Raw genomic sequence first — 20146 nt, forward strand, 5'->3', positions numbered from 1 at the left:
ACACTGTGATAACTGGTAGGAGAACCTTGAGTAAAAATACCAGGGTTACATGATTTCAAGGTATTAACATAAACATTCAAATCAAAACTGTAAAAAATAATCTAAATGCTTTTATTTGATATGGAAAAGCTACATTTATTAAATTTTTTGTTACTGAAATAATAAATTAATCCTTACAGTAATAATAATTTGATCTATGACAGTTATTTATTGATAATCTGATTTTAGCATACAAACACATATAAAGTGAGTTAACATAGGTTTATGGCTCAGTGTTTAAAAGTTTACAATTTCATCTACTCAAAGCAATGACTAACAAATACTTTTTTCAGCGAAAGATTGAGAACAATCATGGAATAAATCCCTCCCATGACGCCACCAGAGAACCTCAGGCCATCCACACACCTTCATTTCCTGCCAAACCAGCACAGGTGGACTATGCCGCGCCCCCTGTGCCAGCTCGCAACCTGTAGTACATGATTTTATAAATGCAGAAGTGTATGTCTATAATGCATTAAAATAGAGGTTATGGCTGGAGAGTGCAAATATCTGGTCGCAGCCGGCATAGGACATTCCCTTATTGGAGAAGAAGAACAGCAGGGAACGTGACGTGGATTCAAAGCGTTGAAGAAATTGAGGAATAAATAAGAAGGTAATGAAAGGAAAAGTTGGTTGTTGATTGCAACACTTTTTTACCCGTGACATTTATCCAAAAAGAAATCAAGATTCTTACACATATTAAGAGTGGTGTGAGACTCACTTCCTCTGACATCTCACAAAATGCTGTCCTCAACTGTATCAAACAACAATGTTAATAAAACGGTTATTATAATAAGCATCCAGAGTTTAGAGAAAACCTCCTCTCAGAGACATACTGTTAGTGTTGAGATTTTGACATCTACAATTAGAAATTGTCTCACGCTAATTAATTTAACATATCCACAGCTAACTGATTGCTAATAAAGTAATCAATAATCATTGAAGAATCTTTACTGTCATTATGAGACCATAATAAAATTTTGTTGAGACATCCGGCTCAGAATGCAACATAGGATACAGTCAGAAATTAAAAACACTTAGAAAACACATAGAAAAAAAAAGAAAAATAAGTATCCTTAGAGGACACCCTTGAAAAATATAAATAAAATAAATGTCACCAGTAAAAAAGTGTTCCTATCAACAACCAACTTTTCCTTTCCTTGCCTTCTTATTTATTCCTCGTTTTCTTCAACGCTTTGAATCCACAGCACGTTCCCTCCTCTTCTTCTCCTATAAGGCAATGTGGGGTTTTTTTGTTTTTGTTTTTTACTTTATTGAAGTATATAATGCAAAACAGTACAGGAGTACATTATATATACTAACAGCCGCCAGGGGGTTACAGATGGAGACAATGTTTTATAGTTGCATATTATACAAATATATTGAAAATGGTACATAAGGTGCATGTTTTAATCGCTTTAACATTGGAGGAATTTCTGATAGTTTCAATGTATTGTTTGAACTCATTTTCAAAAATGAAAACAAGGGGCTTTTGGTTGGTATAATTATATTTATGAATATGCCATTTAGCTAAGTATATAATAAGGTTGATAATATAGAATTGGGGTTTTTTGGCTATTGAAAAGTCAGTGAATCCAAACAATACATGTTCAAAGCAAAAAGAAAGATTCGGCTCAATATGTGTAGAACATCTTGATATGTCATTAATGAACAATTAGAGTTGAGCAATTGATCAACTAAAAGTATATTGTGAGTAAACCAATTAGGGTAGAATAAGGATTTGTTTTTATATAAGATATTTTTATTGTTCCATAAATAGTATCTATGGTGGGAGAAATTATGCTTCTAGATCAGTGACCAAGAAAGAAGCATCTGCTTATGGAAACCATATAATGTTGCGGGGATTTTTTCAACATTATAGTTACAAAATAAGAGGAAGTTAAGTCCTCCTAATTTAGAGAAAATAAGGTTTGGTATGAAATTGAAGGACCTGCTTAACAAGAAAAACAGACCCTTAAGAGAGGGAGACAGAGAATTATTGAGGAGTATACAGAAGCAACTTAAAGTCAAGATAAGAGACAGCAAAGAGGTGTACAAGAAGAAGCTGGAGAGCAAGCTCCAGCAAAACAATATCAGAGATGTGTGGACAAGGATGAAGAAGATCGCAGGCTTCAAGCAGAAGGATGATCAGACCGATGGAGGTCTGGACAGAGCCAATGAACTGAACACATTCTTCAATAGGTTCAGTTCAGAAACAAGCTTCGCATCCTCCTCTCCTGCTCACAACCAAACAGACATTCCACCTTCCTTTGATCCACAGGACCCACAGCTGTACAGTAACACATCACATTTTTTATCTTCCACCTCAGCCCTAGACCCTTCTGCTTCTACATGTTTGCCTTCAACCATATCAGAAGATGCTGATGCTTCCTTTGCTTCCCCCTTCCACCTGTGTGTCTCAAGAAGTCAGGTGAAGATGCAACTGGAGAGACTGAATCGGAACAAGGCTGCAGGTCCAGATCATGTCAGCCCTAGAGTCCTAAAGGCCTGTGCAGAGCAGCTCTGTGGGATTCTGCAGCACCTCTTCAATCTTAGCCTGGCCCAGAAGAAGGTTCCGGTGTTGTGGAAGACCTCCTGTCTTGTTCCGGCACCAAAACAAAACTCACCCATCAGTCCTCAATGACTATAGACCTGTTTCCCTGACATCCCACATCATGAAGGTCCTAGAGAGACTCCTGTTGGCACACCTGAGTAAGCAAACAGTAAACCATCAGGACCCCTTTCAGTTTGCTTATCGCTGTGGAGTTGGAGTTGAAGATGCCATCATACACCTGCTTCAACAAACCCACTGTCATCTGGACAAAGCCAGTAGCACTGTGAGGATCATGTTCTTTGATTTCTCCAGTGCATTTAATACAATCCAACCATATTTGCTTTGTCAGAAACTCCGGAAGACTCAGGTGGAGGCTTCAACAATCTTCTGGATCAAAGACTACCAGACAAACAGACCACAGTTTGTGAGACTGAAGGGTTGTGTGTCTAACCAGGTAGTCAGCAGCACAGGAGCACCACAGGGGACTGTATTCTCACCACTCCTTTTCACTCTGTACATCTCAGACTTCCAGTACAACACAGACTCCTGTCATCTGCAGAAATACTCAGATGATTCTGCAGTTGTGGGGTGGATCAGAGATGGACAAGAAGCTGAGTACAGGAAGGTGGTGGACCGCTTTGTGGCATGGTGTAGAAACAATCATCTAATTTTGAATGTGACTAAAACAAAGGAGATGATTGTAGATTTTAAGAGAAACAAGAATAAGTCAAAAACTATTTCTATCATGGGAGAAGAAGTGGAGGTGGTGGAGGAGTATAAATACCTCAGTGTTCACCTGGACAACAGACTAGAGTGGAGATGCAACTGTGAAGCCGTCTACAAGAAGGGACAGAGCAGACTGTACTTCTTGAGGAAGCTTAGATCCTTTGATGTTTGCATCAAGATGCTGCATATCTTCTATAAGTCTGTTGTGGAGAGTGTGATCTCTTCTGCCATCATCTACTGGGGTAGCAGCATCAGAGCCAGGGACTTAAAAAGCACAACAAGCTGATAAAGAAGGCTGGTTCTGTTCTGGGGACTCCTCTGGAACTTCTGGAGATCATTGTGCAAAGAAGGATTCTTCATAAAATGAAGAACATTATAGAGAACCCTGAGCATCCTCTTCATGAGACTGTCCTACAACAACAGAGTGTCTTCAGTCAGAGGCTTCTTCAGATCTGCTGTAAGACGGAGCGCTACAGGAGATCCTTCCTGCCCACAGACATCAGCATCTACAACGGCTCTTTGAGGAAACCTTCATAATATGAGCTATAACAACATTTAATTTCCCTTTGGGATTAATAAAGTATTTTTGAATTGAATTGAATTGAATTGAAATTCCAAATTGAATATGGGTTCCTGATAAATTGTTTTTTAAGGCAATGTCCTGTGCTGGCTGCGACCGGATATGAGGTGAAAATCCGGCCAATCAGATCAATCAGAAGACTTTCTGCCCCCAACTGACAAATACGCCCACTAAACAGAGCAAGAGAGCATAATGGTCGCCAGAGCGAACACATGGGTGCAGGGGGTGTGTTTTACTGCTCGCCGTGCTGCGTTCAAAGGCTCTCGAATAAAGGTGCATGCCGCGATCGATTAAAGGATGCGCTGTTGTGATTGCTTAATACGCTCCTCGGATTTTTGGCAGGAATGTGACGCCATATTCAGTGTTTCTCACTTCTCTTTTGCAATCAGGCAGATTCTATGTTCCCACACATTCTAACGTCCCACCTAGGCACCGTTCCTTGGGTCTTTAAGTTTTGAAGCATCTTTAGATTAGTACAACCCGCCTCCTAGTCAGGTCTCAAGTCACTTACTTAGAATTGGAGCTGCCTCTACAGCAGCAACCCAGAGGGTTTAAACAGCTTCCCTCCATCAACTCAGCCATTGGCCTTCTTCAGCCATGTTCGACAGACTTCCACTCTGTGCTAGCTGTTCAACAATCTCCTAGCTCTTAGGTATGAGCTTCCTGCATTTACTGGTGGTGGTTGGCCATTATCCATAATTGGCTTTGTTCAATCTTCATTTTGCCATTCTGCAAGACTCTTCCTTTAGCACCTGCCAGTCGTGTCTAATTATTTTCCCTCACTCTAGCTCACCTATGTTGTCTGCTGCCTTCACGACCGATTTATCTTCTAACTCCTTATTAATAGATCTGTTTTATTGCTTTATTTCATATCTTCATCTGCATTTCCTTTGTGGCATTTCCAGCACTCCAAAGCTCTTCTGAAATTTCTTAATTTGACTTTATTTCCCCATCTTTTCTTCATGCGGACCAATTTCCCATTTAATTTAAGCGTCATCTTCCCTTTAATTACCTCTTTCATTTCCTGCCTTTCTTTCTTCATCACCCTATCTATCTATTTCTTTTTTTGATGGATCTATTTTTATAGCTTTATTCCATATATTTATCTGTATAACCTCTGTGGTATATATACATCATTTCACATTGCCTTCCAGGCATATCTATCATCTGCTTTACATCCCTATTATTTTCCTTGCTTTCATAGCCTATTTACAAACTACATTTCTCTGCATTATTTATCCTTTCCATGCCTTGCACTTCTTTCTTCCCTTTTATTTCATTCTATTTTCCCAATAGATTTCCCTTTTGGTACTCAATTAGGCCTCGTCTTCTCAGTCTCTGCCTCATTTTTCTCCTCTACAGGCACTATCGTTAATTAATTATTTTCTTCTGTTAGATCTTCAGCCCCATCGATGCCTGGTCAGGCACAGCCCCATTGACGCCTGGTCAGGCACGCTAACCTATTCCTTCTCTCTAGGCTCAAATCATGCCTTCTTCACGCCCGTTATTCAAATCTTTATAAACCTCAATAACTTACCTTCCTTTCTCATTTCTGGCCCCAGTCTCGGCCCCCTTCTTTTGCGGGAATGACATCTCTAAATCTAACCTTAAGATGATCATTCAAGCGCATGTCATTCTCAGCATTCACGTCTTCCACTAAGGTCCGAGCGCCAAAGAAATAAACATTCACTAATAAACTTTTCTAATTGCATCCCTGTCTTCTCTTTGAGTCTGTCCAGGTTGAAATGGTGGTTCAGCAATGTATTAACTCAGGGAGTGATGGTCATCACACTCTGACACCATGTTGCGTTTTTCAAACCCTGCTATTCTTTGCCTCTGGAACACTTTTTCTGATTTCCCACAAATGTTTTTAGATGTTGTATTTGAGGTTTTTTATGCAGCTACCAGTGAAAGATCAATTCGGAATTCATACAGTGCTGCAGAAACAAAATGTGAAGTTCCGTGAAAATAATTAATATAAATAAAAATAAAGGTTCATGCTCTAAAGCTCCATTTAGTTTATGTGAGGAACAGCAGAAGTGATGCAAGGTATTTTCCACTGAACAAAAATATACATTTGCAGCCCAAATGCTGAACAATCTAAGCTAAGTTATGAGCATGTGTGCTACAATTTTTAATTAGATCTGATTTAGATTTTTTTTATTAGATCTTTAGAAATGGATACCATTTCCAAACATTTGTCTGTGGACAAATGAAAACATTAAATGTTTTCCTCTCATGTTTTCCTCTCATTTGTTCTCCCACATTTAGAGAAAGACCTTCATAATACTATATGATGACTTGATCAGTTGGCCTGAAGAATCTGCATGGTACTGAATAAAACTGAATTAGTTAGAACATTTTTGATGGTTTTAGAGTTAGGCCATACAAATATGTCCCAAGGTTTGAATATCTCACTGAAGATGTTCAAACCATCATCCTAAAACGTGAAGAGCATGTCACAATTGCACACCAAGACATGGCTGTCCACCTATACTGACAGGCCTGACAAGGAGAACAATAATCTAGAGAGGTGGCCAAGAGACCCATAGTAACTAATCATGGAAGAGATCCACATCTAAGTTAGCAACATCTTAGATAGGAAGAAGGATGGAGCTAAATATAGGGCCATACTGTAAGAAAACCTTAGAGGTGCAAAGACTCACGGCAGGGTGTAGGTTCACCTTCCGACATCATGACCCAAAACATATAGCCAGAGATACAATAGAATAGTTTAGATGAAATCATATTTATTGGAATGATCCAAAGTCCAGACCTGAATCTAGTGGCGTATCTGTGGCATGTTTTGAAAATAGAAAATAGTTACAGATGCTCTCAAGCTTTAGCTATTTTGCAAAAAATGTTTTTGTGCAAAGCTGGAAGAGACAAACCGCAAAAGGCTTTGTAACTAAGTAAAAGGTGGTACCATTAAGTTTGTGGTTGTAATGTGAAAAATCTGAAAATATTTCAGGGGCATGAATACTTTTACAAGGCACTGTTTAGGTCAATTCAATCTCCTTTAGTCTACTGAATTACCATTTGTGATTCCCTTGGTTGAGAATGAGTAACTGAATTTAAAGTCTGACATTTGCTGCTATTTTCTCCAAATGTATGTCTCTCAGTCTGTGTAGATCCTGCAGGAGCAAAGTTCACAGAGAACAGTTGTTGGACATCACGTCCTGAGAAGGAACCTGCTGTGACATATGAGTTGGGGGGATGACGTAGTCAGTGTCAGGTTATAAAATACACCAAACATTTCCAAATCAAGCCTTTTTCATGTTACACAGACAACAGTGAAAAGTTCAAAAGAAGAAACAAAAAAAACACTTTGCTGTATTTAGTAAAGCCTTATTTGTTGAAGCAAGTCTTGCTCTCTTTCACTTTCATGAAGTCTGAAAGGCCTGTAGATGTGACTGAACACAGCATTTTTTTTTTTGTTGAAGATTCATCTAAACATTACCTTAATGTTTCATAGATGTCTAGACTGAATTTGGTAGATATTAGGTGAATGTTATGACATCTAGAGTTAATATTAGACATTTTGTAAGTCTAAACATGGACTAACTTGTGTGATAAAAATAACAAAACCATTACACTTTTTTATGGTAAGATGATAAAAAGTCCAGAACCAACTATATGTATTTTACCTTACCTGCTGTATTTGTTGTAGGCTTTTGCTAACCTGAATCTTTTTGCAAGAATAGTCCAAGACAAGAGTCCTTCAAAATCACCTCTTAACCTCTACACCTCTTTCCTGCAATATTTGCCTGCTCTCCAACCTCCTCAGTGTGACCTCCACCTGTATAGAAAACCATCTTCAGCTTTGTTAAAACAAACTATTCACTCACCTTGAAGGAGTTCTTTATACAACCGTCACTAGGGTCTATTGCCTCCCTCAGCCTCCACTGTCAACCTGAGCACAGCGAGCATGCCTCTTTCTTCTTATCTCCTAAATATCATTGAAATGCATGATTCTGCATGTGGGTCCAAAAGCTTCCAAGTAACATGATGGTTTCCTTTTTTTGACGTGTCCTGACCATCATTTCAGTAACATGGAGAAGCTGGTTGACTACAAAGAACACAGGCCACATCAATAAAATAGGAATCTTCATTTGTATGACCTTCAGCCATTTTGTTTGTTTTGTGTGTGTGTGTGTGTGTGTGTGTGTGTGTGTGTGTGTGTGTGTGTGTGTGTGTGTGTGTGTGTGTGTGTTCCTGTTTTGGCATCACAGTGAGAACCATTTTCCCGATTTCACCATCTAATTGAGGACCATTTGTACCAAAGTGAGGACATTTTGCTGGTCCTCACGACCTATTTTGGTTAGGTTTAGGACTAAGGTATGAATTGACTTTAGGTTAAGGTTAGGGTTAGGTAAGCACTGGTAATGGTTAGGTTTAGGGTTATTGTCAGGGTTAGGGCATAGAAAGGGTTGAAAATGACTGAAAATCAATGGAAATCAATGGGAGTCAACACATGGTCCTCACTACATATAGCAAAACAAGAGTGTGTGTGTGTGTGTGTGTGTGTGTGTGTGTGTGTGTGTGTGTGCACTTGTTTTTGTTACCATGGAAGGCCCAAACGCAGGGAGCCCACCAACAAAGTGGGGCTCTGTGTCTTTGTGGGTTCCAAAATCCTGGACCCCACATGGGAAACCACTCTAAAGCAGCTTGGGATGCTCTCCTAACATGCCTCATGCTTTTTTTTCACTTACCCCACTTGGTAGCAATGATTGGAAAAGTGTGTGCACAGTGTGTTTGCTCAGTAGAGACCCCTTGTCTGTGGGAAGTGGTACTGCAAGTATACACACTACAGGAAGTGTGTATCATTGAGCCCGCCTGGTCCAACTTTTGACCAATAAGAGTGGCCGATATCCCAAGAAAATATGTAATTTCCTGAAGTTTCAGAAAGTGGTTTTTGTATAATTCCTGTTATAAAATATTATAACAGCACTAGGTATTACAACCAAATTAAAGATTTAAAGCAGGTAATTATTATTTTAGTAAGCATAGCAACTAAAACAATAGTGTAAACATTTGCATAAGCCCCTGTGATAATTCATTGTCATTTTCTTTATTAAAATTCCTATATTACAATTGTAATTAATCTACATGCTATTTAATGTTCATTACACTTTTGTGCTTTATAAAAAATACACTCATTCTTTAGACTTATTTAGAAAAAAAATATCTTGTGCATTTTTTATATTCTGGACATAAGAAAAATGAAGGTATAAATAAATAGTTATTTAATATTTTCAATCAGTTTACTTATTAGTTTAATCTGCAGGTTTGTTAGCTACAGGTATGTTAGCTTCAAGCGGCTAACAACGCCAGCTTTACGGCACTTTATACGTTTACAACATTTTTACGGCACTTCATAACGTGTGACGGCGCCAGGCTGAAACTGCTCTATGTGAGGAGGAAACGCTGCAAAGGAAGACGAGACGCTACTCAGAACCAAACACAACATACGTGGTGAGTAAATTTACAGCATGTAAATACTAAATACAAGAAACTGATGTGGAAATGCTTTTAATCCAGACTCCGAGGGGGTTGTACGCAATGATTTAGGCTTCCCATTCGGTATTTTGTCACTTCGGTGGCGTAAGGATTTCCCCTAAAAGTCCGGCGTTTTAACTTGTCATTCATTTTAGCTTACAGTGATTTTAAACACAGTGGTGTAAAAGGAAACAACAGAATGTATAGTTGCTCCGTGTTATATTCGGGGTGAATTCCATGTTTTAATATTCCATAACAGCCGATCCCAGAACCGGACTCTGGCCGTAGTTGCTCGCCGAAACTTCTTAAAAACTCGCCAAACACTTGTTAAAGCTCAGTGTTATGTCTGTGTGTCTCTGTATGTCTCGAGAGGTTTTTTTTACGTGAAAGAATGCTGCAGTTTAATAAAATAAGCATTTTGACGCGAATAAAACTATCAAGAACGCTAGCACTGTATGCTAAGAACGTTAGCATATGTTCACTTTTAAAACAGACTCATAATAAAAATGAGTTGGTAGCTCCTTGAAATTAAAATGAGTTATATTGGTAAAGCTATTGAAATAACTTCACTTAGGCTGTTGATATTGACATAACTATCATTTAATTCAGCAGCCACGTGACGTCATACGTTAGCGTAATAATAATACATATTTACAGGTGCCATTCAAAAGACAAAATGTCACCTTACAAATAAAGTAAACCATCAATAACAACAAACCAGACACAAACATCAAATGTAATGTCTGGATTTACAAAGAGTAAGCAGTCTTGATTAGATTGGTTGTAAGTCTGGATATAAACAGGGAGAGTCTCAGTGTTGCTGATGTTTGTGGCCCTGTCCACATGAAAACAGGTTTGGAACTATTTGTATTCTTGGTTGGGTATACATTTCTATCATCTATGACTTAATGTAGACATAGCCAGAAGGATTCAGAGTTTGGGAGCAGAGGTGGAGAAACCTCTGCTCCCCATGGTGCTGAAGTGAGAAGAGCTTGCACTGAGGTGCATAGAATAGGAGGATATGAGGAGGTGGCAACGTGAATCAGATCGGACTTTGTTTGCAAACAGAAGAATTCTGAATTCCACTCTGAATATGTATAAAGCTGCAGTAGAACTGGTGTGATGAAATAAAGATGTTCCAGTGATGATCTGAGCTGTGGAGCAAGCTACATCTTAGGTATACAGTTATGGTGGAGCTCGTAGCTGCCCCTTCACCCCTGGTGCTTCAAGTTTGGATGCAGCACTATGGCTTTGCTGGTCTGTGTTGGACATGTTACTTTTTAAAAACGCTAGTTATAGTTGCAAGTTATTCTCATATAATTGTCTCTTTGGTTGGGTTGGAGCACCCCTATTGGATAATGGTAGGGGAAATGCCACTTTTGAACTATTTAGAGTTTCTCCATCTAGTTTTCAGTCTGTGCATCCTAAACACCTACCCACTTAATTAAAGGGCTGTTTCAGGCCTTTTTTGGATTTGATAGGAACTGTGACTGGTTAAAAGTACCAAAGCTCAGCTTCCTTCTGGCAAACATTTTCATTAATATAGGCAGATTTTTTGAAAGAGATTATAGAAAAATATTCTGTGTTTTTTTTATTCACTCTTGTTCTCTTAGTTCTCCATCTGGCCAGTTTTATTCCTTCAGACTCCATACAGTGCATGATTACAAATCTTTTTAAATTAATATAGAGTGCTTATATATATTATAATGCTTATTAGTTGTCTGTGTCATGTTTAAAAAATTTTTTTTAGCGCCAAAAATGTCTAAAAGGAAGGCAAGAAAAAAGCCTGCTGATGAAGCAACCTTTTACATTCAATCTTCAAAGGACAAACCAGGATTAATGGAAAGATTTATTGATGATCACAAAGGTAAGAAACTCATTTTTGGACCATTTACCCAAGGATTGATTTATGTTTTTATAAAATGACATATAAAAAACAACCAAATTCATATTGGGTGTTGTATTTTTGATTTCTAAGGAAGAATTTAACATCATAAGATATTACCACATTTATATGGTTAATGGTTTATGTAAAAATTAAAAAATAATTCAATTTTTCCTAACCATTGTGTTTATTTAAAATGCCCTTGCAGGAAGGGGTGTGTTTGCTACCCAGCCCATTGAACAAGGAGATTTCGTCTTAGAATACAGGGGTCAACTTCTATCAGCAGATAAATGCCAAACAAGAAAGTACTCTGAAAAGGAGAGTACATTTCTCTTTGAGTTTGAATGGCAGAATCGTCACTGGTGGTATGTCCAAATATCTTCTATAGAGGAGTTATGAACTCTAAAACGAGACTGGAATTCAAGCCCCTTAATCAGTGATAGTCACTTAGAAGCAATATCTCAACAACACATCATACATGTACTATTGAAAATTATTTGTTTTGTGTGGCTGTCAAAAAGACATTCAATCTGCCTCACAACTTTGTCTTTTGAAATAGGTTTTTATATAGGTTTTTATTTCTGTAAGCATACTTTTATTTTACTGAAAGACTAGTTATATTATGCAAAATGTTTGATGTCTTTTATTTCTCTCCTAGCATTGATGCTTCAATAGAGGATGGCTCTCTGGGAAGATTAGTGAACGACAACCACAAGTCTCCAAACTGCAACATGAAAAAAATAATAGTAAATGATCAACCCCATTTGTGCCTGTTTGCCATCAAAAAAATAGAAATAGGAACTGAAATTGATTACAACTATGGTGATTCTAAATGGCCATGGCGTGAAAAAGTAAGTTAATAAAATCAAGTATGCAAGTTGCAATATTAATTAGGTATACAAAATCTTAATTTTTGTCTCTTGAATGACTCTCAGGCTCCTACTGCTGTAGCTGAGCCAGCCAGAACCTCGTGGGACTCTTTCCCTGATGACAGCATCACACAGGATGCCAGCCTACAGGTAACATTCAGTTAGACTTTGTTGTGAGAAATAAATTTTGGAGACCTGCTCTCATTCCCTTAGTTTACATGCTTGTTAGTTTAGCTTGTGTTGGGAAGCTATTTTTTAGTCAGAAGGTACCATAAACAGCATTCAGCCAGTCAACTGATCACATGTTTTTAATGGTTCTCCTCATGGAGCCCAAACAAGCCAGTGGCATACACACCTTCAGATGGATTGTTGAAACGTGCTTCCATGAGGGGTCCAACCAGGCCAGTAACTAACACACGCATAACAGTAATGGATTTCTGAAATGTGCCTCCTTGTGGGGCCCTCCCGTGTGGATCTAAGCTTTTGTTATATTTCTAGATCATAGTTGTAGTACCTGACATTATGGAAGCACATTATATTACAGCTATAATTCTGCACATCTTCAACAGCTAAACTGTCAGGCTGAAGGATGCTCCACTACATCCATAAAGATGCTTTTATAGGACCTGATTAGAAATCCAGAACTGACTGGAACACTTGTAGTTAGAAGTGCTCTTTTGGTTTTGGGGACTATCTTTACAGGTCTTGAGTCTGTCATTTATGTTATCTGTATGATGTTAGTAAGTTATTTGTGGTTTTAATTCCAGGTGACAGGCTCGCAGTCATCTACTGCTGTAGCTGAGCCAGCCAGAACCTCGTGGGACTCTTTCCCTGATGACAGCATCACACAGGATGCCAGCCTACAGGTAACATTCAGTTAGACTTTGTTGTGAGAAATAAACTTTGGAGACCTGCTCTCATTCCCTTAGTTTACATGCTTGTTAGTTTAGCTTGTGTTGGGAAACTATTTTTAGTCAGAAGGTACCATAAACAGCATTCAGCCAGTCATCTGATCACATGTTTTTAATGGTTCTCCTCATGGAGCCCAAACAAGCCAGTGGCATACACACCTTCAGATGGATTGTTGAAACGTGCTTCCATGTGGGGTCCAACCAGGCCAGTCACTTACACACGCATAACAGTAATGGATTTCTGAAATGTGCCTCCTTGTGGGGCCCTCCCGTGTGGATCTAAGCTTTTGTTATATTTCTAGATCATAGTTGTAGTACCTGACATTATGGAAGCACATTATATTACAGCTATAATTCTGCACATCTTCAACAGCTAAACTGTCAGGCTGAAGGATGCTCCACTACATCCATAAAGATGCTTTTATAGGACCTGATTAGAAATCGAGAACTGACTGGAACACTTGTAGTTAGAAGTGCTCTTTTGGTTTTGGGGACTATCTTTACAGGTCTTGAGTCTGTCATTTATGTTATCTGTATGATGTTAGTAAGTTATTTGTGGTTTTAATTCCAGGTGACAGGCTCGCAGTCATCTACTGCTGTAGCTGAGCCAGCCAGAACCTCGTGGGACTCTTTCCCTGATGACAGCATCACACAGGATGCCAGCCTACAGGTAACATTCAGTTAGACTTTGTTGTGAGAAATAAACTTTGGAGACCTGCTCTCATTCCCTTAGTTTACATGCTTGTTAGTTTAGCTTGTGTTGGGAAACTATTTTTTAGTCAGAAGGTACCATAAACAGCATTCAGCCAGTCATCTGATCACATGTTTTTAATGGTTTCCTCATGGAGCCCAAACAAGCCAGTGGCATACACACCTTCAGATGGATTGTTGAAATGTGCTTCCATGTGGGGTCCAACCAGGCCAGTCACTTACACACGCATAACAGTAATGGATTTCTGAAATGTGCCTCCTTGTGGGGCCCTCCCGTGTGGATCTAAGCTTTTGTTATATTTCTAGATCATAGTTGTAGTACCTGACATTATGGAAGCACATTATATTACAGCTATAATTCTGCACATCTTCAACAGCTAAACTGTCAGGCTGAAGGATGCTCCACTACATCCATAAAGATGCTTTTATAGGACCTGATTAGAAATCCAGAACTGACTGGAACACTTGTAGTTAGAAGTGCTCTTTTGGTTTTGGGGACTATCTTTACAGGTCTTGAGTCTGTCATTTATGTTATCTGTATGATGTTAGTAAGTTATTTGTGGTTTTAATTCCAGGTGACAGGCTCGCAGTCATCTACTGCTGTAGCTGAGCCAGCCAGAAACTCGTGGGACTCTTTCCCTGATGACAGCATCACACAGGATGCCAGCCTACAGGTAACATTCAGTTAGACTTTGTTGTGAGAAATAAATTTTGGAGACCTGCTCTCATTCCCTTAGTTTACATGCTTGTTAGTTTAGCTTGTGTTGGGAAACTATTTTTTAGTCAGAAGGTACCATAAACAGCATTCAGCCAGTCATCTGATCACATGTTTTTAATGGTTCTCCTCATGGAGCCCAAACAAGCCAGTGGCATACACACCTTCAGATGGATTGTTGAAACGTGCTTCCATGTGGGGTCCAACCAGGCCAGTCACTTACACACGCATAACAGTAATGGATTTCTGAAATGTGCCTCCTTGTGGGGCCCTCCCGTGTAGATCTAAGCTTTTGTTATATTTCTAGATCATAGTTGTAGTACCTGACATTATGGAAGCACATTATATTACAGCTATAATTCTGCACATCTTCAACAGCTAAACTGTCAGGCTGAAGGATGCTCCACTACATCCATAAAGATGCTGTTATAGGACCTGATTAGAAATCCAGAACTGACTGGAACACTTGTAGTTAGAAGTGCTCTTTTGGTTTTGGGGACTATCTTTACAGGTCTTGAGTCTGTCATTTATGTTATCTGTATGATGTTAGTAAGTTATTTGTGGTTTTAATTCCAGGTGACAGGCTCGCAGTCATCTACTGCTGTAGCTGAGCCAGCCAGAACCTCGTGGGACTCTTTCCCTGATGACAGCATCACACAGGATGCCAGCCTACAGGTAACATTCAGTTAGACTTTGTTGTGAGAAATAAACTTTGGAGACCTGCTCTCATTCCCTTAGTTTACATGCTTGTTAGTTTAGCTTGTGTTGGGAAACTATTTTTTAGTCAGAAGGTACCATAAACAGCATTCAGCCAGTCATCTGATCACATGTTTTTAATGGTTTCCTCATGGAGCCCAAACAAGCCAGTGGCATACACACCTTCAGATGGATTGTTGAAATGTGCTTCCATGTGGGGTCCAACCAGGCCAGTCACTTACACACGCATAACAGTAATGGATTTCTGAAATGTGCCTCCTTGTGGGGCCCTCCCGTGTGGATCTAAGCTTTTGTTATATTTCTAGATCATAGTTGTAGTACCTGACATTATGGAAGCACATTATATTACAGCTATAATTCTGCACATCTTCAACAGCTAAACTGTCAGGCTGAAGGATGCTCCACTACATCCATAAAGATGCTTTTATAGGACCTGATTAGAAATCCAGAACTGACTGGAACACTTGTAGTTAGAAGTGCTCTTTTGGTTTTGGGGACTATCTTTACAGGTCTTGAGTCTGTCATTTATGTTATCTGTATGATGTTAGTAAGTTATTTGTGGTTTTAATTCCAGGTGACAGGCTCGCAGTCATCTACTGCTGTAGCTGAGCCAGCCAGAAACTCGTGGGACTCTTTCCCTGATGACAGCATCACACAGGATGCCAGCCTACAGGTAACATTCAGTTAGACTTTGTTGTGAGAAATAAATTTTGGAGACCTGCTCTCATTCCCTTAGTTTACATGCTTGTTAGTTTAGCTTGTGTTGGGAAACTATTTTTTAGTCAGAAGGTACCATAAACAGCATTCAGCCAGTCATCTGATCACATGTTTTTAATGGTTCTCCTCATGGAGCCCAAACAAGCCAGTGGCATACACACCTTCAGATGGATTGTTGAAACGTGCTTCCATGTGGGGTCCAACCAGGCCAGTCACTTACACACGCATAACAGTAATGGATTTCTGAAATGTGCCTCCTTGTGGGGCCCTCCCGTGTAGATCTAAGCTTTTGTTATATTTCTAGATCATAGTTGTAGTACCTGACATTATGGAAGCACATTATATTACAGCTATAATTCTGCACATCTTCAACAGCTAAACTGTCAGGCTGAAGGATGCTCCACTACATCCATAAAGATGCTGTTATAGGACCTGATTAGAAATCCAGAACTGACTGGAACACTTGTAGTTAGAAGTGCTCTTTTGGTTTTGGGGACTATCTTTACAGGTCTTGAGTCTGTCATTTATGTTATCTGTATGATGTTAGTAAGTTATTTGTGGTTTTAATTCCAGGTGACAGGCTCGCAGTCATCTACTGCTGTAGCTGAGCCAGCCAGAACCTCGTGGGACTCTTTCCCTGATGACAGCATCACACAGGATGCCAGCCTACAGGTAACATTCAGTTAGACTTTGTTGTGAGAAATAAATTTTGGAGTCCTGCTCTCATTCCCTTAGTTTACATGCTTGTTAGTTTAGCTTGTGTTGGGAAGCTATTTTTTAGTCTGAAGGTACCATAAACAGCATTCAGCCAGTCATCTGATCACATGTTTTTAATGGTTCTCCTCATGGAGCCCAAACAAGCCAGTGGCATACACACCTTCAGATGGATTGTTGAAACGTGCTTCCATGTGGGGTCCAACCAGGCCAGTCACTTACACACGCATAACAGTAGTGGATTTCTGAAATGTGCCTCCTTGTGGGGCCCTCCCGTGTGGATCTAAGCTTTTGTTATATTTCTAGATCATAGTTGTAGTACCTGACATTATGGAAGCACATTATATTACAGCTATAATTCTGCACATCTTCAACAGCTAAACTGTCAGGCTGAAGGATGCTCCACTACATCCATAAAGATGCTGTTATAGGACCTGATTAGAAATCCAGAACTGGCTGGAACACTTGTAGTTAGAAGTGCTCTTTTGGTTTTGGGGACTATCTTTACAGGTCTTGAGTCTGTCATTTATGTTATCTGTATGATGTTAGTAAGTTATTTGTGGTTTTAATTCCAGGTGACAGGCTCGCAGTCATCTACTGCTGTAGCTGAGCCAGCCAGAAACTCGTGGGACTCTTTCCCTGATGACAGCATCACACAGGATGCCAGCCTACAGGTAACATTCAGTTAGACTTTGTTGTGAGACATAAACTTTGGAGACCTGCTCTCATTCCCTTAGTTTACATGCTTGTTAGTTTAGCTTGTGTTGGGAAGCTATTTTTTAGTCTGAAGGTACCATAAACAGCATTCAGCCAGTCATCTGATCACATGTTTTTAATGGTTCTCCTCATGGAGCCCAAACAAGCCAGTGGCATACACACCTTCAGATGGATTGTTGAAACGTGCTTCCATGTGGGGTCCAACCAGGCCAGTCACTTACACACGCATAACAGTAGTGGATTTCTGAAATGTGCCTCCTTGTGGGGCCCTCCCGTGTGGATCTAAGCTTTTGTTATATTTCTAGATCATAGTTGTAGTACCTGACATTATGGAAGCACATTATATTACAGCTATAATTCTGCACATCTTCAACAGCTAAACTGTCAGGCTGAAGGATGCTCCACTACATCCATAAAGATGCTGTTATAGGACCTGATTAGAAATCCAGAACTGGCTGGAACACTTGTAGTTAGAAGTGCTCTTTTGGTTTTGGGGACTATCTTTACAGGTCTTGAGTCTGTCATTTATGTTATCTGTATGATGTTAGTAAGTTATTTGTGGTTTTAATTCCAGGTGACAGGCTCGCAGTCATCTACTGCTGTAGCTGAGCCAGCCAGAAACTCGTGGGACTCTTTCCCTGATGACAGCATCACACAGGATGCCAGCCTACAGGTAACATTCAGTTAGACTTTGTTGTGAGACATAAACTTTGGAGACCTGCTCTCATTCCCTTAGTTTACATGCTTGTTAGTTTAGCTTGTGTTGGGAAACTATTTTTTAGTCAGAAGGTACCATAAACAGCATTCAGCCAGTCATCTGATCACATGTTTTTAATGGTTCTCCTCATGGAGCCCAAACAAGCCAGTGGCATACACACCTTCAGATGGATTGTTGAAACGTGCTTCCATGTGGGGTCCAACCAGGCCAGTCACTTACACACGCATAACAGTAATGGATTTCTGAAATGTGCCTCCTTGTGGGGCCCTCCCGTGTGGATCTAAGCTTTTGTTATATTTCTAGATCATAGTTGTAGTACCTGACATTATGGAAGCACATTATATTACAGCTATAATTCTGCACATCTTCAACAGCTAAACTGTCAGGCTGAAGGATGCTCCACTACATCCATAAAGATGCTGTTATAGGACCTGATTAGAAATCCAGAACTGGCTGGAACACTTGTAGTTAGAAGTGCTCTTTTGGTTTTGGGGACTATCTTTACAGGTCTTGAGTCTGTCATTTATGTTATCTGTATGATGTTAGTAAGTTATTTGTGGTTTTAATTCCAGGTGACAGGCTCGCAGTCATCTACTGCTGTAGCTGAGCCAGCCAGAACATCGTGGGACTCTTTCCCTGATGACAGCATCACACAGGATGCCAGCCTACAGGTAACATTCAGTTAGACTTTGTTGTGAGACATAAACTTTGGAGACCTGCTCTCATTCCCTTAGTTTACATGCTTGTTAGTTTAGCTTGTGTTGGGAAGCTATTTTTTAGTCAGAAGGTACCATAAACAGCATTCAGCCAGTCATCTGATCACATGTTTTTAATGGTTCTCCTCATGGAGCCCAAACAAGCCAGTGGCATACACACCTTCAGATGGATTGTTGAAACGTGCTTCCATGTGGGGTCCAACCAGGCCAGTCACTTACACACGCATAACAGTAATGGATTTCTGAAATGTGCCTCCTTGTGGGGCCCTCCCGTGTGGATCTAAGCTTTTGTTATATTTCTAGATCATAGTTGTAGTACCTGACATTATGGAAGCACATTATATTACAGCTATAATTCTTCACATCTTCAACAGCTAAACTGTCAGGCTGAAGGATGCTCCACTACATCCATAAAGATGCTGTTATAGGACCTGATTAGAAATCCAGAACTGGCTGGAACACTTGTAGTTAGAAGTGCTCTTTTGGTTTTGGGGACTATCTTTACAGGTCTTGAGTCTGTCATTTATGTTATCTGTATGATGTTAGTAAGTTATTTGTGGTTTTAATTCCAGGTGACAGGCTCGCAGTCATCTACTGCTGTAGCTGAGCCAGCCAGAAACTCGTGGGACTCTTTCCCTGATGACAGCATCACACAGGATGCCAGCCTACAGGTAACATTCAGTTAGACTTTGTTGTGAGAAATAAACTTTGGAGACCTGCTCTCATTCCCTTAGTTTACATGCTTGTTAGTTTAGCTTGTGTTGGGAAACTATTTTTTAGTCAGAAGGTACCATAAACAGCATTCAGCCAGTCATCTGATCACATGTTTTTAATGGTTTCCTCATGGAGCCCAAACAAGCCAGTGGCATACACACCTTCAGATGGATTGTTGAAACGTGCTTCCATGTGGGGTCCAACCAGGCCAGTCACTTACACACGCATAACAGTAACGGATTTCTGAAATGTGCCTCCTTGTGGGGCCCTCCCGTGTGGATCTAAGCTTTTGTTATATTTCTAGATCATAGTTGTAGTACCTGACATTATGGAAGCACATTATATTACAGCTATAATTCTGCACATCTTCAACAGCTAAACTGTCAGGCTGAAGGATGCTCCACTACATCCATAAAGATGCTTTTATAGGACCTGATTAGAAATCCAGAACTGACTGGAACACTTGTAGTTAGAAGTGCACTTTTGGTTTTGGGGACTATCTTTACAGGTCTTGAGTCTGTCATTTATGTTATCTGTATGATGTTAGTAAGTTATTTGTGGTTTTAATTCCAGGTGACAGGCTCGCAGTCATCTACTGCTGTAGCTGAGCCAGCCAGAAACTCGTGGGACTCTTTCCCTGATGA

This window comes from Girardinichthys multiradiatus, chromosome 11 (genome assembly GCF_021462225.1).
Source record: "Girardinichthys multiradiatus isolate DD_20200921_A chromosome 11, DD_fGirMul_XY1, whole genome shotgun sequence".
In the NCBI taxonomy this organism is placed as follows: domain Eukaryota; kingdom Metazoa; phylum Chordata; class Actinopteri; order Cyprinodontiformes; family Goodeidae; genus Girardinichthys; species Girardinichthys multiradiatus.